At 39.8% G+C, this 24,873-nt stretch overlaps 1 long non-coding RNA gene across 5 annotated transcripts in view; it reads right to left on the bottom strand.

Annotated features, from left to right (window-relative positions):
* The window catches only part of LOC310903303, a 46,962-nt gene extending 23,821 nt beyond the window's left edge, over positions 1 to 23,141 (bottom strand). The window contains exons 1-4 of one of the 5 annotated variants that reach the window (XR_014587443.1): positions 18,889 to 23,141; positions 7,973 to 8,142; positions 5,386 to 5,515; positions 853 to 975 (exon numbers count right to left, since the gene is read on the bottom strand). This is a non-coding gene — a long non-coding RNA (uncharacterized lncRNA). The other 4 variants (XR_014587445.1, XR_014587444.1, XR_014587446.1 and 1 more) reach the window with 4 other exon arrangements.
* Positions 23,142 to 24,873: the final 1,732 nt, after the last annotated feature.

The raw sequence follows: 24,873 nt of genomic DNA, 5'->3' as shown, positions 1-24,873 counted from the left end.
TTTATGCAAGTATTCTGGACCTATCCCAGCACACCAGGGACAGACATTGGATGATCTCAATGGGGAAAATTATAGAAATTTGGTTTTGGTGCTCTCAGAGGATTTTTTGGTTGACTTCAGTGGATTTTGAAGCATGTCCTGAGTGTAATCAGAAACTATTAGGAGCAAGAAGAATAATAGTCCTCTTCTGAAACAGGACGACCTGAGGGAAGCAGACAACCTGGAGATCCTTTTCCACATGCAGCCAGTCTACTGAACTATTGAACAAAATCCCAACCAAGTTACATTGTCTTTTTTGGCTGTGTGGGATTTATGGTCATCATTTAGTATACCGTCTTGTAAATCTATAAAAATGTCATGTTCCCATTTTAATAGCTCAACTACTACAGAAAGGGACTGCATTCTCGTAGCAAAGCACACCCTTCCTCCAGCTGGAGTTTGCCTGCACCACCACAACATCTGGGTTGCATTAGGCAGAAGAGATCTGTACAGCGTGACAGCTCAGGGTTAACCATACCACTGCCTCTTGGTCTCTCCAAGCAGCTCTGCTGAGTGATTGCTGCAGTTTCTGCACATCTCTGTGGTGAGGCAGGCATCCTTGTTAATCATACAGAGCCTGTCTGGATTTGGCACTTTCTGAAATTTCATCTCAGGAGCTGTAATCAGAGGGAAAACACAGACACTCTGGGCAGCTTCGACAAAACAAAATACCATTTGTTTGTCCAAAAAGGAGCACTCCAGACAGAGGGAGAAAGGGCTGAACTGATATGAACTTATTGTCTTAGATAAGGCTGGGCTTTCCCAATGCATTCACGTACTGTTGACACGGAAATCCACCTGAGACCAACTTACCCCTCGGCTCAGCCTCGCACAAGCAACACAGCAGCCAGTCCAACAGTCCCATTGCACGATTGCGGTGATAACCAGCTTCCAATTTCTTCATGCATAGCCAGAACCCACTCATCACTGTCAAAGCTATGCAAAATAGGGAGGTCTGTATTAAACGCTTTAGTGTAACAACTCCAAAGTTAATACCATGTTAATTGATTTCCCATTGCACTGCATATTGAGTCCAGTTTCTACAGCCCTGTCTCCTCCTTATCATCTGGCGATCTCCAGTTGGCACTGGAGCGGATACATGTTGTTGTTGCACCCTCGGTGCCTGCTGCATCTTACTGTCCTGATATTTTCCAAACAAGCTTTATGACAACTGATTACTACAATGCCATAAAAATTAGTTAATGCTCAGCAAAAGAGAGTTCATGCATTATTTTGCACTCTGAGAAATTAGTATCATGTGCTTCAAATAAAAATTTCCAGGATGAATTTTTGCATGCCAGTTCTTAGCCAGGAGCACAATATATTGGTTAAATTGTGTTTTCTTGTTAGCAACAGAGATTTTATAGCAGAAGCCCTGGCACAATCTTTATGATAGAGGAGCAAACAGTATTGCATACACTCTGCCGTAAAAAGTAATAATTTCTGGAAGACTCTAGCACAGTAAAAATTCCAGGCTGTGGACTGGATTCAAATTGGTAAGTACCCAAAATGTGTCAAAATGCCACCCAGTTGCAAGGAGATCTGTTCTGAATTCCTGAGCTATTTATTTCATGAATATATTGTTTATGAGACATGCCAGATTGATGGCTTTTTTTTTTTTCCAACATGGAAATCAGAGTGTAAATTTTCCTCTGCTGTCCATTTCTGTAAATTACTCCTTGACTAGTGATAGGCCACCTTCATTTAACGGGTTAAGAAAATGGTTTACTCCTTCAGTACAGATGTTCTTCATTTCTATTTGCTCTCATTTTTATCATTAACAGAAATATTAATTAATAAAAATTAAGAGGTTTGTAATATAAGTCACTTGGAAGAAATTTTGTTCATTCATGGACTGTAAGCGAAAAGCCTACTTGTTCTTTCATCATGTTGCACCCTTGGGACTACTGACATTATTGTTTTCCCAAATCCTGACCTAAACCTCGGCCAGGTAAGAAGGCACTTGGCAGAGTCTGTGGCTGACTAGGAAGCTCCTTTGTCATTTATCTTTCCTGCCAGTACATTAAGCAAGCATAAAGTTTGGTTTAATAAATAAATAAATAATAATCAGATGCAACATTTACATCTAATTTGGCAAAATCATTCATAGCCCATTCTCTCCTGGATATATTTGTGAAAGATGGGAAACTGGAAAGCATAAGATAGTCAGCTCTGATACTTCTCAAGTTCTCACTCCCGTAGGGACCAAAGAGAACAGACCAAACAGTTACAGGCAATTTTGTTGTTGTTTTATCATTATAACTTTCATGACCAGCTCCAGCATTCTCCATAAGAAAGACTTGCTTACTCTGTTCTTCCTGTATCCTGTGCATTTTTACTTTTCGTGGGTGCAGACTTAAGAGACCCAAAGATCTTGAACGCTGGCCAGAGCAAGCCCATAAAAACACAGCCCTAGAGTGGCTGTGCAGGTGGGCAGCAAACTAACTCTTCGGGTTTCGCCTCAGAGCGGCAAAAGGCAGAACAGAGAGCACAGCCTTCATGGGTCACTGCCCTTCTTGCACCACTCCTGGCTCCTCACTGGGATGGCAGAGATGCTATAAAGGAAACGTGGCACAAGAATACTGCAATCAAATGCACACACATATATATGGAGTTTTCTATATTTAATTAAGCAGAAATATAAATGGATCAAACTAGCCAGAGGGAGGTCTCTTAACGCCTTTCACCAAATCAGAGGCTTGATATTTTTATATGTACTCTTGAAGATAATAGGAGACTAAACCAGCTTTGGTTTTAGATGGCCAGGCTTGCTGGTTTTGATAATTTGGGAATGTAGCTGCTGATAGATTAAGAAAATATAATTTGGCTGTGTCAGCCCACAATGTGTTCTGGTCTGTTGTGTGGGGGTGTGTATAGATAAGGATCACAAAGCAAAATGTAAACTATGTGTAAAACCCCAGTAACTTGTCTCCAGAAGAGGAGTTTATGTAAATTACTATTAAAGCCTTTACTCTTGTTTGCTGATAAATTTATAGACATTAGCATCAAGGTAGCAATCAGGAATTCATCAGCGTTACTATTTTATAACCTGTTAGTCTCTTAGAACTTCTCTTTTGAAGTGACATACTGTAACATTGTGCAGTACTAAATGATATGCACAAATAAGTACCTAATAGTAGATTTAAAGATGTTGCAGCAGTCCAAGTTCTTTCATTTTCCTGATTATAACAGCATTTGCATAATGTATGAATTCAAACATTATTGCTGTTAAATAATGCATAAATATTCTCCCATGCTGAAATACTTCTATTTCCTCTCCATGAATTATTTTGAATGTATCATTCAGTTGTTGTTCTATTTAAAAATGTAGTTAGAACTCTGCATATATCAGTATTATGACTGGAAGAAGTATCATCACAAGTAGTTGGCTAACACTCCAAACTGTAAATGAAGTATACATTATTAAATGGGCCATCTCCTTCCTTCTTCAGGAAGCATTATCACCAGAATACAACATTTAGTATTTCTGAAATGTCAAAAAATAAAAATAAAAAAATGCATGTACATACTTGATTATCTGGCAGGCCACGGGAAAGAAAAAAAGAAAAAAAATAATACCACCACAACATTTTGTTCTCCAACCTGAAGGGAATATGAACATGGTCATATATAAAAAGAGATAAATCTGTAAGAGGTGTTTGGGTGAGTTCCTGAATAGCTCTTTGTGAAACTAAGCACCATCAACACCCATTGACTTCCAATCCCATATCCCCCAGATGATCGACCCTTTTATTTATTTTATTTTAAAAAGTGTGTCATCCAGCAAACTCGTAGATAAATCCTGTCAACACTTTCATGGAAGTCAGTTACATCAATGACAGATGACAGGATGAATAAAAGGACCTCAGGATTCAAATATCCAAACTTGAGCGCGCGCACACACACAAAAAATTCAGTGCACAACACTTAACAATAAAAATTGTCAAAATAAAAAAACATGAAATATATTTCCCTCCTGGGTCTACAGCCCAGCTGAAATGGTCAAAGTAAGTAAAGAATTTAATATAATCCGAAGAACAAAAATATACAGTATGCTTATTTAAAAATAAATATATATGCTTGTTTACAAATGTGCAAATGTACAGATTTGCCTGATTCACCATAATGTTTTTTCTCCTGCTTATGCCACTGCAAGATCTTGTCATGAAATATCTGCTTTTTGCAACTGCAGTGTTTAAAGTAATATGAAAGTATTGACTTCTAATTGTATTGCCTCTCTTTCTACCCCTCTAAAATTTGTGACTTCTTTTTTAATTATTACTTTTTACTTACCATGTAGACATAGCTTAGTGTTTCAGTTTGGACACTAACTTGCTGGTTTCTCTTGTCTCAGTCAATTTTCCATTTGCTGAAGGTAGGAAGTAATCACATATCCAATATATGTCTTTTTTTTTTCTTTTAAAGTGTGTCATCTTTCACGATTTGTCATTATAATGCTAAAATGTGTCTGCTCCATCAGTAACATTGCCATTACTTTACCCATATAAATCCACACACCTATATATACACATGTGCAAAGAGACAATTTACTCTGTCAAACAGATTTTCCGTCACTACTCCTTTTCTTCTCTTACTGCTCTTGATGATGTAGTGGAAATGCACTTTTAAAACCTAATAAACTGAGCCAGTGGTAAAATGAACATACTTTGCTTACACTTATTTAAAGTGAGTCTGCATAAAATGGGGAACATTCTGAAATGGATTTGATCAACGTGAAACTATTGTGAATAAAGCACAGAAAATGTCATCTCTTAAATTCAATACACTTGCTAACCCAAATAAAATGGACTGTGAAAATACATGTTGGTTTCTAATGCATAGACAACTGAAAAAAAAAGAAAAGGAAAAAAAAGTTTTTCTTAAGTCTTCCTTTCCCTTTAACTTGAGTTATTTTCTTCCCACAGAGGCACAGCTTTTCAAGTAACCTCACACATGGAATCCTCTGCATGGCTGTGTCCTGCGGGTGGGCCCATGCTGAGCAGCTCAGTGTCTGGTTGACTTGGCTCAGACCAACAAGTACCAACGCTTAGGGCTAAGTTTTCAGTTCCAGTTAATGTATCTGGGTCGCTTTCTCTCAGGGAGAAACACCTGCAAGATGCAGTTAAGCTGGAATACTTTATTTTCACCTCCTTGAACAGATGTAACCATGCAGATTACCAACTTAAAATTAGCAGAAGGGTGAAGAGAAACTGGCTGCCTAAACAAAGCTGTCCTATATGGTCTCTTGTATTTTAGCAGTTTTGACTAGGCAGGTGGAAAGAAAAATTTCTAGCTAAAACAACCCTTTGTTTAATTCACAAATGAATTAACAAAGCATGAACTCACCTTATCTTGTTGTGGGTGTGCTGTCAGGAGCGGAGGGTGCATAGTTCAGAACAGTGACACAGAAGAGCGGTGCTATACATTTGAAATGCCGCTTCCCATGGGTCCCGTGCTTTGATTTCTGCCTTTAATACTGATAAGAAGTGACAGTAGTTGGATAAAACAATCAAAATTGGAGTTGAAGAGCTTATAAACCCCCTGACACTTCAATAAACCAAAAGCCAATACAAACCTTAAAAAAAAATCATACATCCATTTTGACTCTGAACGGCCACATGGAGCAGAACTCAGACACTCTCAGAGGGCTCAAATTTACCTCCTGATTTATTTTACTCTCATTTCATAAATTTTAAACAAAACAAAACAAAAAGCTAAATTCTACATGGAGAACCAAAATCTTTTATAATCTTTTAGACAGTTGCTGCCAGTTCTCAGGAGAGCTTTATGCCTGCTGCTAAATGTCTACAAATCAATATTTAATAATTTGGAAGATGAAGTCTTAATTATCCATCTCCCCTTTAAGCATCAAACCAACTTTCAGTGAAAATGTAACCATTCTGGTTGGTGCATTGACTGCTGCTTATTAGCACGTCTTTTCCTGTAGGTCAGAGAAAAAGGCTTCCAATCACACTCCTTGTTTGCTAAAGATAGCACACATTTCACTGGACTTTACCCGTCTACAGGTTTTTCTCAGATGGTCACTTAAAGCCCTACCATAGGCAACAGCAACCTCCAGCACACGATTCCACGTACCACTTCACCACCACTCCTGGTCAGAGCTGCTGGATTCTCCCCATAGGTGAGGGGGAGCATAGGCAACCTGAACGCTCAGACAACAAAAACTAAGGGGTAAACAACTAATTTATGAAATCACAACCCACAAAACGTAATGCTGAAAATTAAAGCATGATACTCCTTAGACATTTTAATTTACAGTTCAGGCAAATCCTCTTGCAGAATGTATTTTTCCCATTTGCAAATACAACTGTTAGATTTATATTATTTCTTTGGTAGAAAATTCTGAGGAAAGCCAGATTTTCAAATATTTGGGCAATGAAGAATTCTGATACTTCAGCATTCGTGGTTTAAATTCTTGTTCTAAGTGCTTCTAGGATGAGCCTTACTCCCTTTATATTTAATGGAGGTTGATAGAAAGCAAAAGCACAGAATCCTGCACGTATTGGATCTGGGTTCTTTGAGAGTGAGTTTAGTGACAAACTCTTTTACTTTCAATATGTACTTTTCAGTTTAATGTTGCCAAAAATGAGGATTTTTAACGGAGAGCATAAACAAAGTCTACTGAAATTGACAGGAACCTCTCAGCTGCTATCAGTGGAATCTGGATAAGCCCCAGGAGCACGGGATCACTGCAAAACTTAAATATATATGTATTTCAATTAAGTGGAGATTTTGACACTGAAACACTCTGTTCAAATAGAGCTGACAAAAACAAATAGATTTTTCTAATAAATGTTTCCATTTCCGAAAGGCACTTATCTTCTCCTATGTTCTTTGCACTCGATGTTGCACTGAAGCCCTGGATTGAATTTGTGTTGCCACATTTATTTCTCTGACAACTGATTCTGGGGTCGTAGGCACAAGCATCATGACTTCATTGCAATAGATGAGTGTGAAACAAAAGGGCGTGCTTTTTAAATAAATCAGAAATATCTTTCAACATTAATGCAGTATTGAAAATTAAAAGCCTTTGTAAATTTAGGGGTGTAGTATAAGTGCAACTTTTTTGTTGTTCTGGAAAACTAAGGAGCACGTTGCAACAGACCAAAGGTTTATTAATACAGTAACCCTCCTCTGACAGTAGTCCATATTTGATGGTTATTGAAAGAGTTTAAAGATAAAAAGACAACTACAGCAGCTTCTCTTTCGCATGCCAGAGCAACTGGTACCTTCTCCATAACATATATACTTCTTACACTAGTATTGAAAAAATATCAGAAATTGCACCATTTCCATACCCAATATCCATGTTGTTAAAACACTTAATGTTCAGGTAAAAACAAAACAACACAAAACTACTACAGAATACCAATGAGGCCAGAGTATTCAGTTTCATATCCCACTAAATCAAAGACAGGGCCTTTTGTGTCAGAATATGCATTTTGTGTGTGAATACGTACTTTTCTGAATTTGGGCACAATTATTTCCTATCATGCAAGGACTTAGTGAAAAGTGTGGCTATGAGAAAGGAAATCTCAAGTGCCAGATTAGATTGACATGGACAAATCTTAGTCTTGTCACAGAATTTGAACCTTTAGGGCACAAAGAAGCACAACCATCTCTGTTACGGCAAGCTCACTTTGCCCACTGCCAGAGCAATAATTTAACACTATCTCATTTTGAGCAACCTATGTTTATAATGGAAACCTCTTTTAGATGGTAATATGATGTCCATCAGTGAACCTCAGCTTTGTGTAAGGGCAAACCATAATGGCATTATTCCAGATAACATTAAAAGTCGTGATTTGCTGTCAGACTCCAGTGCCCCCACTCCAGCACTTAACCACGCAATTAACTCAGTCTATAGCCAGGAGAATTATTTATGCAATACTAAAGGAGGTGCTGTGCTTACCTGATACCATGGGGACCTCCTTTCAGATCACCCTTCCAAAGGACAAGACTTCTGCGTATGAACCCGTGGTCCTATGTGGTTAATAGGTTTGCCTTCTCCCTTCCGTCTTTAGGCAGGCTATGTCCCATCACTGCCAAAACCAGCACTTTAGCTTCAAACCTATTTAGGAACTAAATAAATAAATAATAATGCTCCTGACTGATGGCACTAATTCAATATTAAAACACCATGGCATGGAAGATGTGCTTCGTGGTGACACCGCAGCAAGGATCTGCCTCGTGGGAGTGCCAGGACACCGCTCCCAGCCTGCTCCTCCTTCAGCAACCTCGGCTCCCACTGCCCGCTGCTTCTCCGTGCCCTGGAAAACATTCCCAGGCTGTGAGCAGCTGCCTGCAAGAGGCGCAATGCCATCAGAGGGTGCAGTGCCCACAGCAAGGGGGAAGAGCCCTGAGGCAGGTGGTCACCCCCGGCCAGCTGGCGTGGGGCATCCTGGATCCCTTTGAAACAACAACCCCGTGGCGACATCCTTCCATGATCAAAAGCATCTGAGAAGTACCCTCACAGGGAAGGAAGAGGGGAGAGTGGGGCCTTAAGGGCATCGTGCCTTCAAAGGAAGCAGCAGAACAGCCTGGCAGCCTTCCCGGTGCAGGGAGGGTCTCCTCAGCAGTACGGGGATGTGTAGGGCACACCTTTAAGTCTCTGGTCAGCTAATTTTATGGCAGCTTTAGATAAATGAAAAGCGCAACAAAGATGCAAGTCTTTGGCAATTCTCATTTCTTTGACCAATTTTAGTAGAATGGTAACATCTTTTCTCCCTTTCCTGCTTTATACTTGTGTTAATGCACTAAGAGTATTTCATTTCATTATTCAACGGCCATCACAGGCAACAGACACCAGTGTGGCTCCACCAAGTTCAAGAGCACCATGCTGACTTGCTCAAATTTCTGGCCACAAGCTACTCCAAGGGATTTCATTTAGTGCACAGAAAATTTCTTCAAAAGATTTTTTTCCCCAGATGGAAATTGTCCTTGCTACCACTAGTGCACAGCAGCTGTATCAGTCATTTGGTCCACTAATTAAGAGAACTAGAATAATCAGCTTTAAAGATCTAACATGCATCCTTAAATACCTCAAAGTGAATTTGAAAAAAAAAAAATAGGCAAGAGAGAGCTACTTGGTATACAGATTTTGGTATAACCTGAAGCATTGTTATTTTTCTGGTGTGATTTTTGGGGAGACAATCATTAATGATCTGATCCTGTCCACTTTAGGTTAAAAGGAGACTTTCTAGTGGTGTGAATAGAAGAAAGATCAGGCCCTAAATACATCTCTCTTCCCTAGAGGACCAGGATATGCTGATGTGAGAGATTGCTTCAGCAAGCAGAAAAATGAGCTGGAACTTCTCCTAGTTTTGCTTTGTCCTTTGCATTTTTCATACTCTGTATTGACAGTTTCTAGATGTGCAGCGTTCAGTGGCTGGTGATCCTTCCTACGCCTATGTACTTTGCTGTCTACAGCCCTATTAACCTCAGATTTATTAGCTAGTTTGTCAACCACTTACACTTCCAACTTCCCAAGAGGCAAACACATCCCTATGTGAAGATGCACCAAAAAGACGGTAATGGAGAAAAGTACAATCCATTTCACTCTTTCAGACTAGGAACACAAACAAAAAAGCACATATTCTACCTGTATTCAACCAAGCTTTAAAATGTAAACCAAGTTAAAACATATTTAGTTAAGTCTAGTATTCTTTTTACCTTCAAAAACTATTATTTTTCTTAATATTTCTTTTATTGTTTGGGGAGGGAGGATAAATATGTTGACTTATGGAAAAAGATCATAATGGATATTGATCCATAATGGATATTGGGTAGGAAAGTAAGCTAGTAGTAACAAAACAGGTCTATTGCTTTGTCTGATTGGAGCTCAGCTATGAAACGTCTTGAAGGGATATTATTTTGATCTCTGTGCGAGAGACTCCATTGCAATGACACACTGACATTTAAATGGTGGATGCAGTACCTGATGTATGGACACAGACTTGGTCCATCACCTACACATGGAGTCAGCTGTGCTGCAAGCAACATGCACATCCTTGAACATCACTGAAAATCTGTCTCTAGGACAGACAACCTGAGATTGGAAATCAAACTATCAAGAATATAGCAGGAGCGTCTATGAAATATTTAGACAGGTGCAAACGCAAAAGTAGGTTTTTTAGCTTACACATAAAACAGGCAATGAAACTTTTCGAAAAGATAATGAACACTTTATGAATTCTCTCTGTGTAAATAAAGCATTTATTTTTTAGGCATGTTTCTGCAGTTAGGATACATTTGAAGAATAATCATTGTTCTCAAAGGCCTTCAAAACATATTCATCTTCCTGCATGATTTGCTCTAGGGTTAGCTCACCAGGCAACATAACAAAACATTACTTGCCTCAATGTTGCTGGGGCTATTTTAAACAGAACCTTTTCCCGCATTATCCCCAGCGGACATCTTTGGCATCTTTGACATTTAAAAGAGTAGGGGAGTAGTTTTTTATTATCTTGTGAAAAAAAAAATATATATATATATATATGAGAATGCATATAAAACTGTAAAAGGTTACAGAGGGGGAAGATGGAGGCAGTACGGGGAAGGATATATCAGGAATTTCAAAAACTAATGTTGAATATCTAGACATCCTATAGGCACCCCATGTTTTATCTACCTATGCTGTGTCAAGGACTCAGTGGTATCCATTACACCAAACCTAAGATGCACTAGGGACAAACAAAACCTTTCAACTAATTTGCAATAAGTTTAAATGAAAAAAAAAAAAGTGAGAAGACTTTTTTCCTCCATCTCTCTAAAATGAGAGGATTTAAAACAGACAAAAGCTTAGCAAAAATGAAGTACATGATGGGCTACTGAAGCAGTCTATTTCACTTACTGAACGAGTGCATTATTTATTGAGAAAATAAAAGGAATAAGAGGGAGGAAACCAGAAATATTTGAAGTTTGACAGTAGCTTACAGTGTATGCAGTTTAATTCTAATGGATCTTTTCTCAACCATATATTTAAGTTCAACTCAGTTCTTTAAAAAGAATGGAAAAACAACTTGCAAACATGCTTGTATGAAGCAACTGGAGTATACTTTTTGTTTAAAATTTCCTTGTGAAGATGTTGAAACCGCTGTCTCTTAAAACGCAGAATGGTGCAGGCCTCTGAGGTTGTGTTTGTAGGTGCAGGTACCTATGGGTGAAGGTGTAACCTTCACTCCCTAACAGTTTAAGTTTGCCTGATACCTATCTATGACTTAGCATGCATGTAGTCCTCAAAGGGAGCTAGTGCTGACCATCTAGCTTAGCATGTGTTAACATGCCCCTTTAGAGACAACCACAGGAATATTTTGGAGAGGCTTACCAGTTACTGAGAATGCTCATCAATACTCTGTCAATGAGTGCTGACAGCAGCCCTGTGGATGAGCCATGTAGGCCTGGTGAAGACTGAAGTGTATAATGATGTTTGCACCTGCTCAAGATAGGTCATATTTTCAAATCAAACTGTTTGGCCCATCACAGAGCAGTACGAGAGCTGTTGACATGCAGGAATGAGAACTTAATAGTGCTACACATGGCTCTGGTCTGCCCCAGTGCTGCTTGGCTTTCCCTTTGGCTAAGCTAACAAACTCCTTGTAGAAACATTCAGCCAGCACCGCAGTGAGTGAGTGGGAACCACAGGCTGGGTCTGCTACAAGTGCAGCCCCTGAACAGGCTGCTTAGGCTCCACACCACGAACTCTGCTTCACTGGAAACTGAAAAGCTGTTAGCCTGGGTCAGAGTTACCACTGGATAAGAGAAGCTCCATAAGCTGCTTTGTTGAGGAAAACATGAAGGGAGTAGTTGGGTACACTTTGCTGATGCTGGAGAAGGTTAAGCAATCAGTTCTGAGACAATCTCCGGAAATTCAAACATTATCTCTTGATGAAAGACTGGAGAATTGTATATACAAATGTATTCATAAGTAAGGTTTCAAGAAAGTCTGTGCTAGAAAATGTTAACAACAGCTTCCACAAACTCGCTGCTTAAGACAAGGTAACAAGTGTTCCATGTGAGGGTGCACACACATTTTTAAGTGTTAATTCCTAAGAGATGCATAGCCCCCTCCCTTTGCCTACGAACCTTTAAGATATGTTTTTTTAAATCTTTCAAACAGCAGTGCCTGGCTGGTGCTTTTCCTGAGAGGTTGGAAATGTGCAGGTGAAAGGTAAGTCTGGGGGTTTCTGTTACAGCATATCAGATCCATGGCTATTCTTCATTTGTTCTACCTATTCTACACAGGAATTTTTCTGAATGAAATTGCAGTAAATGTAATTATTTTGACTTCTGCTGTCCTGTTTATGAGCCCTATTGTAAGATTTTACCATGTTGATTTCTAGATAATAAGGTTGTGGTATGAAAGCGTTTTTCACTGCAAAAATCAATCATGGTATTAATTCTGCATGTTATTTTCACGGTCAGTACCAACTACTATACAAGTATATTTTGCCTAAAAATAAACAAATACAAAAATCTCAGTTTTATCAATGCATTTCTAAACACTATATTTGACATTTGCAGCCATATACTTACAACCACTTACTCTTCACTATTGGGTTTATTGATTGAAGTGCCATTCATTCCATGTAGATATAAGCAACATGGCTTAGCTTGCTTCTGTTCATTAAGATGTGGCCAAGCAGAAACTTCACTTAATTTTAAAAAGCTCAGATATCCCTCTCCTTGCATTTGCTTTGCTTATACACTGTTCAAAATTCTTGAGAGAATTATTACATAATGCACTCATTCTCCTTTTGCTTAGTAGAAACACTTCTGTTAGTCTAATGGCTGCAATGCTCTTTACTAATAGTTATTCAGTTGTTTACACATTGTTTGCATGTGTGTGTAAACCGCAATATTAGCTTTAATTATTGCATTTAAATGAAAGATTAACCAAAGAAAAAGGGAAACATGAGAAACTCAGAAATGTTAGAGAAATGTAAAATACAGATCTATATTCTAAGCAATCCATCAAGATGGATAACTTGAAACCAATCACAATCTCTAATTATGATAAATAGGTTTTGTCCCTCTCTAGTGACAGAGAAAGAGGATACAAGTTTTCTACTGTTACTAGAAAACAACACTCTGAAATTCAGTTTGCATGGATTATAGCACTAATAGCCTGTAGTCAAGAGATCATTACAGAATTATGCATTTTAAATTTATGTATGTTAAGGGTGAAATTCCCTTAAGGGGACAGCATCAGTGACAATGCATTCGCAGTTCAGAAATTATTCTCCTGGATTACTAATCCAGTAATAATCATAATAATAGTCCATTTTTTCCACTAGGAATCATAGTAAGAGCATGCATTGAATGCCAATAGTGCAAGAGACCTTGTGAACAAATCTGGGGGGAAGAGACGTATCTGCGCTTCTGGGATGCTCAGGATGGGCATGCTTGGGATGAATATTATACATGGGTAAAATTACTCAACAGAAGCAAGATCATTACATATATTGAGAAAGATGGGGTGGATATTGTGATGCAAAAGAAGCAGAGGAACAGAGCCAAAAGTCTCCAAAGCTAGAGATGAAACTTACAATTTGATACTAGAAAGCAAACAAAAAGACAAAAATAAGATTCAAACCGGGGAATGATTAGATCAAACCAATAAGCATCTGTATTTTTATACAGTGGTAAGATTTGTATGTACTTCAAGATAATCAGAGCAAGAGCGATTAACAGGAGGGAAGGCCAGGGCATGCACGCTGCCCCATAACTGGGAACTTGCAAGGCAGCAGCAACATCTGGGCTTCGAAGCTCTGCCCACGGCATGACCGCCCTGTGCATGAACAAGCTCACAGCTAGGAGCTGCTAGAGAAGCAAGCTGAAGTCACTTTCCCACTGCCATAAGCTACTAACTTGAAAAAAAGCTCAGCAGTATACTGGTATAAATAAAACAGTTCTTGTTTGGTATTAATGTTAACATTATTTTAAGTTCAGAGGGATTAAGCAACAACCAAAAATGCCTTAGAAATGGATCATGCTGTGTACCCATAATATTAGTTGCCGCATATCACTATAGGAAAGTTCTTTCTTAAGCTTTCTGATGCTCGGTTTAACCACAGTGAATGAGACAAATGATCGTCAATCCCCCCCCCCCCCCCCCCTTGAAAATGCAATGCAACAGTTATTTAAGTTAGCATAAACCCCTTGTGATCCACCCACAATTTATTAGAAGTTTGGAAAGGAGTATTGCACATTTCCTTCCCCCATTTGCTATCTTCTGCCAGCTATGTAAGGACTCAATAAAAAAGCCATCCATCCTCTTTTGTCAACCAATAGTTCTCTAGTCTCAAGCTATAAATGAACAGCACAACAAATTAAATGTTTGACAGGGAAGATGTATGGGTTCACAACACTGTTTGATCTATGTTGTAAAGGAGAGAACACTGAAACACATAGCTTTAGCTCAAGTATTGATTACTGGAAAAAAAATGTTTAAATAAAGAATATAGAATATTTCTCCCCTTTTCCTCCTACCCTTGGAAATTATGCTAATTCAAAATCAAAATAAAAATATTAAGAAAAAAAGAGGAATTAATAAAAAAAGGCAAACTCAGTTTCATGCTTCAGACAAACACAGTTTTTCACAATTAAAAGGAAGGATATTGATAACTGAAGTTTAAAAGATGCTTTACCAAAGGATAGAACCTTCTCTCACCTTACTGTCGAAAGTCACTAAATTAAGTGAGAATCATCAGAGAAAAACAGCTATCTCCAGAGATGACTTATCCCCCAGTCTCCACTAGAAACCTACCTTAATGCAGGTCAGACTGACCTGTTGAGCTGCTTATCTCTGATGACTAATTTTGAGACTAATCTAGATGACTGGTTCAGATGAGGTGTCCAATATTTAGGCAGCTAAATTTAGATGGCTCTTTGGTATGATTCATCTCACCTAGCTGCTGTTGCATTCAATAGGAAGACAAGTTCTATTTGAGTGGTGCACTATGAATGGCAAACCGGCCATTTTAGCAAATCAGTCATGCTACAGTCATGCTGTAACATGCCATGCCAAAACCTCTAAGTACTGAATTGTTTGAAACACTCCAGGAGGCCTCTAATCCAGCCTAAGCACAATTCCGTATGTATCATCCGGGACAAATCACAGCCCAGGAAAGTGGGTAATTTGGCTTGTTAGAATGGCTTTCAGACAAGGAAAGCTAAGAAAGTTTGTGTTTCATCTTTAAATATATATAGCTGTAGCTTCAACCTGTATTCATTGGCACTCATATCCACGATGGATATATGGAGCTGCTACTACAGAACTGCTGGAACTTGCAGCATAACTCTACAACTAAGAAACATCAATACACACAGTAGTTAAGAGAGGTATCAATAGCTGGCACTCGAGTATGAACTATACTTCCATGAAGTCAGGAAAATGTGCACTACAGTACTCTGTCAGCCTTTAGATGGACTTCAATAATGCTGAAAAAAAATCCTAATCAGTGTTGCAGGGTAGGCAGACTCCAGCCTGAGTGCAACGTCCTTTTCAAAGAGCATCAGCAAGTCCAAATTAACCCAAGATCCCATCTACACAAAAGGTAACTGCCACCAACAGGTTAGCACAGGGATGTCTTCTGCAGACAAAAAAACGTCTGTTATGAAACATTCAGTTCTTTCCATGGCCATCTTTTCTTGACACATGAACTTTCAGCATCCAGTGCTGCATGAAATAATGGCAATTTTCCTTCAAGCTCCTATTAACAGTGATGAGCTGACAGATAGGAAGCACGTGACCAGCCCACTCAACTTTCTGTGTACCTGCCAAAACAATGATGTTACAGAATGAAACCTGCCCTCGGCTTTACATATTTTCCAGAGAACCTGGTGTGAAAACTTTCAGAACATCTGTAAAGTAATACGAGAATCAGTAGCAAACAATTTGTGAAGCGTCAGCCTGACATTTGTTTCAGATAGTACCTGAATAATGAATTTTACAGGGAAGTAGATTCTTTCCACAATTTAAAGTTTATACAAAGCATATTTAAAAAAAAAAAAGCTTCCTTCTCCTAACAAGTCACTAATCTGCCCGTAGGAGGCAATTTTCAAGCACTTCCCACACATAGACACAAAGATGTGCCCATCTCTCTGTTGGAATCCTTAGGCTCCCTTTTATTTGGTATGTTCTCCTGTAGAAGGAACTACAAAAGACTGAGTAATCCAGTGTTTTCAAAACAGTTTTTCTTTTTTTTTTTTTTTTTAATCTGTTTAGTTATCTGACTGGGAAGAGTAACAGAGAAAAAAGTAACTCAGCCCAAGTTAACTTCTCTACCAATCCCCTCTGTTAGGAAGTTGTCTCAGAAAAATAGAGAAGCTCCCTCCTGGCACCACAGAGAAATGCCGAATGCAAGTAAGAAAGCGTACCCGAGCACATGGGGTCAGGACAGCCACAGCCTCCTGTTTAGTGCAGCATTTATAGCCACACTGCTGGCTACAATGCCCGCAAATTCAGACCCTGCCACAGAATTTGACACCAGCCATACACTGCTGCAAGTGAGGAAGGATTTGAAGTGCCAGGGGAACTGGTCATATAGTTTTCTTCCAATGCCATTCCTAATCCAGAGCCATGTATATCCCCTGCCTGCACTAGAGGTTTGAACCAGCTTTTAGGCCTAAAGCCTAGATTTCTGCACGTCCACCTCTCTCAGTGCAGAGAAATCCTTTTTTCAGTCAGGAAATCAACACTTGAGCCTCTACCCAGGCCCAGGCAGCCCCACAGGCCTCACGTTACCCCCAGCCAGCCTAGCATGTCTGTAGGCCGTGCCTTGCTGCCACCTCCTCTCCTTTGGCCTTGGCTGAGGCAAGCCAAGTCCACAACTGTTCCTCTTTTGCTGCCCTTGTCAGCAAACACCCTGTTCAGCTGGGGTTAGCCCTCAGGCTGAGTTACTTGGGCCTAACAAGGTGTCAGATTCCTGAAAATAAAATAAAGTAGTAAATGAAAAGATTAGGGCTGCAATCCAGGAGACCACAAGCCACTATACACAAAAAAAGTAGGTGGTAACTGTTGTGGTTGTTGGGGAAGCCAGGACTAAAAGCCCTGGCTTACAACAGAAAAGGAATAAGTTTTGTTTACAGATATCTTGCCCATTATTGACCACTGATTCTGAGTTTTTGCTATTTACAGAATCCTCATTCTCTAGTTTCTGCTTGCTACTTGTGGTAGCCGAATCTCCAAAGCTATCTCTGTCTGGAGAGAAGAGTTTCAGACTTTTCAGCAAGATGGCCTTATGGAAGAAAGTACAGCCTGCTCCAGACTTGCCATGCCTGCAGAGCTGTGCTCAGCGCAGTGCTACCGAGGGACCCGAGTTCTTCTTTCCCCCCACTGGCTGCTCCTGGTGTCCCACTGGGGCTGTCCCATGCTGCCAGCAGCACACCATTCCTCGGCTCTATTATGATTCCAAGACATCATTCTTGCAGAGAAAACACCGGTCATAAAGTGTGTATGGGTTCAGTCAAGGTCAGCTCTATGGCAGTCCCCATATCCCACTGGATTCTGGTCCCGCCAGGCTGGGCAGACATTGGAAAAGATTTTCCTCTCAGATGGCCTGGGGATTTCTAGTAGAATCTCCTCAACTGACCCAAGCTTCAACAAGGAGAAACTTTTTGGTTACTCAGAACTTAATAAATGAAAGAGTGCAGAGGTCACAGTAGCATAGTGAGCGGTGTGATCTAGTGGCAAGGCCAGACCACTTCAGGAGCTATGAAGACCACTATGGCCCAGAGCCTGAAGCCCAAGGAAGGTATTAATCATTGTTATCCAGCCTCAATGGTGTTAGGGCATCCCCAGTGAGCCCAGGGAAGGATCTTTGCCTATACCAGTGGGGTTAAAGCCACACAGGTGTGTCACATGTAGCTTGTCCCTGCACTGCCCTAAGGAAGTATTGGTGTTTCCAGAAGAGCTGAGTACTGCTAAAAAGATATCAAGTAACCACCATCTGATGTGTTATGATAGTAACCACGGCTTTTTTTCCCTGACACAGAGCCTGGAAATCACAGTTAAAAAAAATAAAAAAAAAATCACGTTTTAGAAATGGAATCCTAAAAGACTGCTCCTTTGAAGAGAGCTCAGTAAATCTCTCTAAATTAGCTTCTGAATAGCTCTAAATTAACTTCTATTCAGGACTAGATTAAGGCAGTCTGAGTTCAAAGGTGCGTTATGAGAGCGCCACCAAATGATCCTGCAATCATCCAAATAATCCCCACCAGGGATAGTCAAAGTGACTGAAAGTGTAGCTCAGGCCTTCCTCTCTCTCAGAAGTGCTGGCAAGGCCTGCTCTGTTTTCTGCAGAACAGAAACTTTTACCACCAGCAGGACAGATTAGTGCTAGTGGACAAGTGGGCAAGACTTACAGCACATCCTTGCCACTCTACACAGCCTCTTGCTGGTATTTCAAGCTGGTGCTTTGACACTGGCAGGCACCTTGTGTCTTGCTGCAGTTTCAAGGCTCTAGGGAAGCTGAGGCAGCTGAAGAAACACTGGTTAGACTCAGGCCACATTGCTGGCATCTCCTTCTTCAAGACACAATAACAGTGCACATCTTTGCACTGAAAGCAAGTTTTAAAAAAAAAAACAAAAAACAACTCCCTATCTGTGGTAATACCTTAAATAGCTTGTTCAAGAATTCCAGAAGTTCAGTGCTATTTTGAAACAAAAATAATATAATCTAATAACTGAACTCTCTGATAACAAGATGACTTGCACTCTGGAATATTCATACTATGTTCAGCTTCACAAGCTTTCGGCCACATCTTGCAGCTCTTGTGTATGGAGGTGGCTCCTGTAGCCTGCCATAAGATGGAGGGCTTACTTACTGCTCATGAAGAGTCAGCTTCACATTTGCACAGGGGCTTGCACACCAAAATGTCAGGGCAGTCCTAAAAACACAACACATGAAAAGCCTCACAGGCACCTCAAGCTGTTCTGAGGACAGTGGGATCCTTGGTGGTGGCTTGCGGCGGAAGGAAAATTCCTTCAGGGGGGGAGTGCAATTTGGTTCCCAAACAGCAAATATGTATTTTAAAAAGCCTTTTTCCCATTATTTTACCCTCCTTTTCTCTGTCCCACTTATCTACAAAATAAACAACCTGCCTCTAATGACACACCACACCACCACTCCCAGTGGTCCCAGTATTGCTGGCCTCTGTGCCCCAGCTTGATGTGTCTGACGTTGTTACCAGGTAGTCTCAGCCTTGCATGGCATTTCTGACTTGTTTACTTATTTGCTGTTTGCCTTGCAAGACTGCACTCCCCCCCAAAGTACCCTGCCATTATTTCTGAAATCCAGCTGTTTCTCACATAACTATACCTTTCCCACCTTCTGAAATCCAAATAATCCTCACAGCTACAGCAAATCTGCAACTTCTGTTAGTTTCTTACACTATTATCTGTCACAGAGCAATTTCTCAAATCATGTTCCAGTCAGTTTTTCACATCTTCAGTTAGATTACCTCAGGACAGGGCCTGGTCATTTGCCTGCAGCCCTAACAGATGTATACAACAGGGGAAACGTCATCCTCCACTACAGGTAGGCAAGAATGCAGTAGTTCCTTGTTTCTATGGATGAAGAAAGAAAAAAAAGTAATTATTGAGGTTATTCTAAGGGAAACATCCTCTCGCACCCAGACAAATGAACAGGAAGTAAGGTGTCTCATGCTATCCTCTTATGCATTTCCCTGCATTCCCTCACTACCAGGTTAATAGTGCATAGAGGTTATATTACTTATTTTAAATCTTGGCCACTGTTTTATTAACCTTACAAATTTAAAATTAGGATATAAAACTGTAAATTGTCCTCTTCCACTGTTGAATTTTCCAGTTCTCTCTGATTACTTAAGAAATGATAATACAGTTTGAATTAGCAAGAAAGCCTTAAGTTAGTTGTATCTGTAGAGCAGAGAATTATAGCACCTTATCAAGTTACACCTTATCTCAGTCATCTTTAAGATTCTTAAGAGATACTGTAAGATTCTCACTGCAAAGTACAATTATGGTAGGGAGGAGTAGTGAACTCATGTTAACCATATTTAATCTCACATTCCAAATAATGCACATAATAGATGTGAATAAAAACAAAAGGGAAAATAATCAAGAACTTTCTAATAATGTGACTTAACCCTGGTTTCTATGTAATACCTCAACTACCAGCAGCCCAAAGTTAATTTAGAAGACACTCCCAAAGTTAATTTAGAAGACACTAGACACACACTACGTGACAAAAAAAGGAAAAACTCGACTAGTTTTTAGCCTAGGAGATTAAGGAGGAAAGAGGTCTTCAGAATGATATTTTCAATTATCACCTTTATGTTTCCATGACCTGTGACCTCCCAAACATTAGTGACAATTTTTATTCACCCTACACTGATTTATAGTAACCAATCTTGGCCATAAAGAAAGAGAGAATGAAAAACTTCTTTTTACCTTGGCATCAGCTGTAAACACCTCGAAGTAAAAAATAACCAAAAGGAAAGCATTTTGGAAACAGCGTTTCTCTCCTGCTCACACTACCATGGCCTCAGTCTCTGTGAATTTTCTACTGGTTCTTGCTAGAGATTTTTATTTTGTTTTGAACAATTCTTTCCATGAACATGAGATCCGTACCACTGCAGCTGATTATTCTTTTCAGATGGTTTTCTTCCCTAACATCCTGAGACTTAATTCTTGTTACAGTACTCTCCCTACCCTGAGGAGCACATTTCCTATTGACCAATACTCTGCTCAATTCTGATTATAATTGTAAAGGCACTGCACTGAGATTAAACCTCCTACTTCCACATCTCATGCACAGCAATCTGAGAGGGTTATTAAAATAGACTCCCTTCTGATCATATCTGTAGACATTTTAATCTTACATTTGGTGTTTTTATATCCAAACTTTGCTCCTCATACACGGGGGAAGGGAATTAATTGAATTGAGTGGGAGGTTGATTTGGTGGAGTCCATTGGAACCCAGCAAATGTATAGTTCATCTACTGAAAACCACTTACCCTGAATTCTAACAAATAAGCCCATTTTTAAACTGTTCACTTCAAAGGAAGGAGTGGGAATTGCTTGTGCTCTGTCCTTCCCCACTAGCGTTTCTATTATCATTTCTCTTAAAAACAAAACAGGCACATGGGAAAGGATGATACAAGTGCAATGTATGTAGTGGAACTTTTTTTTCCCTGCTTTTTGATAAGGAAATGTGGAAGACGGAGTCTTCAGTAACTTTTAGTGGAGTCACGGGACAAGGATGGACCGTGGGGGAGACTGTGAGGCAGGCAAAACTGTACTTAGTTGTCTCCCCCTCTGTGTGAAACCCAATGGCTTGGGTTCACTGACTGATTTTCTCACCTCTTCTACCTAGTCATTCATTATACATAAAGGCCACAAGAGGTGGCAACAGCAAGAGAAAGGATTCACCTAAAGCCTCCATGCAATGTTAGAACCAATGCAAGCAGGAACTTGCTCCTCAGGAATGTTCCTGAAAGGAAGAGCTGAAAGAGCTGCCTCTGAGACGAGTGGGCCGCAGTAAGGACACTGGCTCTCCCTGGATCAGATAAGTTATGAGCAGCAGCTTTTAAAATATAGGTGTAAGGTAACCCTTCGGCTTCTACCACTGAATAAAGTTTTGAACTTTCAAAGACTAGAAGACAGCACTCCCAAGAAGCACTGCTGTGCAGCTGTATCCTTGGCTTCCAGGGTCCCTCACAGAAATTGCAGGCATGCCTCAACGCCCATTGCGTGTAAAAGTGTCCTCTGAAGTTCCACATTTCTAGCTTTGGCATCAAGAAATGTAAATTCACATTTTGCTACTCTCTCTATTTTTCTGATAGGTAGTGGAATCTCAAGCGAGCCTGGCAAGCACAAAGCACTTGATTGCCCCAGAGCTCCTCTCCGCAATTAAATAGAAGCCTGAGAAGATATCTGGGTACCTTCAATCCAACAGAGAAATCCTGGGAGGTAAGAACATATTTTCTGCTCAGCTACAGTGGCTACTTCAGCACAAACAACATCAAATGCTGAAGCACAAAGACGAGGAATTCCAGGAGGAATTAAAGTTTTCTCCAACAAGGAAAAAGTAGTCATAAGGTAGCTCATGACATCAGGAGCATTCGCAGCTCTGTAGCACCTTGCTCTTACTTATGTTAAAACTCCCCTCACTTGCATTCAACAACAAGCTACTGTCCTCCTCAATATTTGTAATTAATTGCTTTTATTTACTAGATTTTACATTTCTTAATCTGATCAATATCAAATTAACCTTACCTTCAAAGTCATTAGTGAACACACTGAAATTGTTTTCAGAAAACCCTGGGAATAGCACATGCATTCTCCCTGTTTGACACTGGCAATCATCTTCTCTTCTGTCAATCAATCTTTTCTCATTGCTAGCCCTTCCTTTAGTATATCAATACATATATTCAATTGGTACCCAGCCTGAGAAACAGGCCTGGACAGACGGGGCTGGTCAGGTGACAGAATGCCAAGAAACCTCACTTGTCCAAGAAACCTCACTTGTATTTTCCACGTCAGTGGATCGGAACAATAAAGAGTGCATTTTTGAAGTGTTGCTACCACCACTGCAACATTATCAAACAACATTTAAAGTCTGTATATGCATCCATATAACCCCACACACTCCCACCCTTCCCATTTTATCATTAAGACCATCCCGTTACCTGGGAACCTCCGTGCTGAATCTGGTGGTGTTCCACATACACTTTTGGACTTGCTTGGGTCTCCCATCACACATTTTTTGGTAGATCTGCAGGTAAGGTCTCCCAGAGCTGGCATTCTGCACTCAGGATGTGAATGATGAAGACGGCACACCAGCAGGTAGTGCTTTCTCAGTTCAGCCCTCCCCAGCAGTGCGTTATTCCAGCTGGGGAAGACAAAGCATTTTCTGAACCTTTACCCAACAGCTCCTAGCGTTTTTCCCCCTGCAAATGGCTAACAACAGAATTTCAAAGACTGAGTTGCACAGTACCATTACACTTTCACCAACGATCACAGGGAACCCACACCAAGTGTCTAGGGATCATTTACAGAGGAAAAGTAGTGCTCAAGGGCCAAGGAGGCAGCAGAAACAGCGGAATGCACTCTGAATGAAACAGGAATGGAGTATCAGCAGTATAAAATGCTCTAAAGTGTGGTGTGTTTTGTCTTTTTTTGGGGGGGGGGGGGGGGGAGGGGGCAGGGGGGGGAGAAGGTATTAATGGCAGAGAAAGGAAACACTCATTTTACTTAAGGTTTGGTCTGGTATATCTAGCCCGAGCTACATAGGAAAATGGGAAAGGACATGAGAAAGAGTGAGAAAAGACATGAGAAAGGGAAAAGGAGATGCAGGATTTCAGACAAGACAAACTCAGTCTAGCAGAACTTTTACTGTTCAGTCCACTTAAGACTTGACCTCTAAAGGACAGAGCTATTGATACACTTCAGAAATTTAGTACAGGGACTCCTATACTTAAGAGCTGATTGCATGCTGCAAAGTATGACAATGCTTATCCCCCTTATTTCACCTTTTAGCTATATGCAGAAATATTTTAATCTATTCCTCCATTATTATAGCCTCTTACAATACTCTCATAGTACCGAATCAATTTGGTGAAATAGCTTTACTTTTGGCTCACTTGTTTTGACATACCAGATCACAGTGTGTTAATATACATGGCGATTATGTTCTAACTACAAATGCCACAGTATTTTTCTTTATTCATTACTATGTATGTAAATTTATGTGCATGGCTCATAAGTAGTAAATATTGCCATTATCTGTCATGATAAAACAGTAAAAGCTTGGCTCACAAAGCACTAATTTCTTGCCTTTCTCCCTTTATATTACAGTGAGGGGCAAAAATCTGAAATGTTTGAGTATTTTTACAGCCTTTATAACATAACCAACAAAAGGAGTCTTTGCCTTAAGAAACTTAAGGTATATACATCAGCCCAACTCAATGTGGTGAAAGCAAGTATCTTTCTCATCACAGCTAACAAGGAACTAACACACTGTTTCAAAAAAGCATCCCTTGAAATAGAAAAACAGAAAGAAATTCTCACTGAGACAACAACTAGAGACTTCAAAATAGTTGTGTCTGGAAAATCCTGCTTGGACCTAGAGTGGCAATGGCAGATATACAACAAAAGTTGCAAGATACCTACTAAAGGTAGGTAAAAAAAACCTGAAACATCATGCAGAATAATCAACACCCCTGAGACCATCATCATTAGTCCACCATTAAAAAAATATTTTTTCCACCTCACTGAGGGGAAAAAGAGGCATTAAGAATTTAAATAACTTTACTTAAGGAAAACATTCAGCATAGCCCATAAAGCTGATATAATTCAGCATTTGGCAGCATGTGGCAAACCATTTCGTAAGACGCTGCTGCTGCAGTGATGTGTTTATTATGTTAATATATGTTACATTATATCTCTGTATAATATAGAGTATTTTTAGAAATTATTAGTGTCTGGGAGCTTAACAGCTTCTTACAGGCATTTAGGTCCATGAACATCCCAGTGTGTATTAACTTAGTCCTAGAGCTACTCAGTATTTCTACCTGTACCTAAAATCTACACCAGTTCTGCTTTTAGGACTGGTAAATTATATCATCATGAAGTGTTTTAAAATTGATATCTTCCCTGGTTTTGGCTGAGATAGTGTTAATTTTCTTCCTACTAGCTGGTATGGTGCTGTGCTTTGGTTTAGGATGAAGAAAATATTAATAACTCGAGGCTGCCTCTTGCAGTGCAAATGGTGTGTTTGGAACACCTTCCTACCCTTGATAGTCACATTAACAAGAGGACAGAACAAA

This window comes from Anser anser, assembly GCF_964211835.1.
Source record: "Anser anser genome assembly, chromosome: 8".
In the NCBI taxonomy this organism is placed as follows: Eukaryota; Metazoa; Chordata; class Aves; order Anseriformes; family Anatidae; genus Anser; species Anser anser.
Note: the sequence above shows the minus strand (reverse complement) of the source record. Positions and strands in the feature narration are given on the sequence as shown.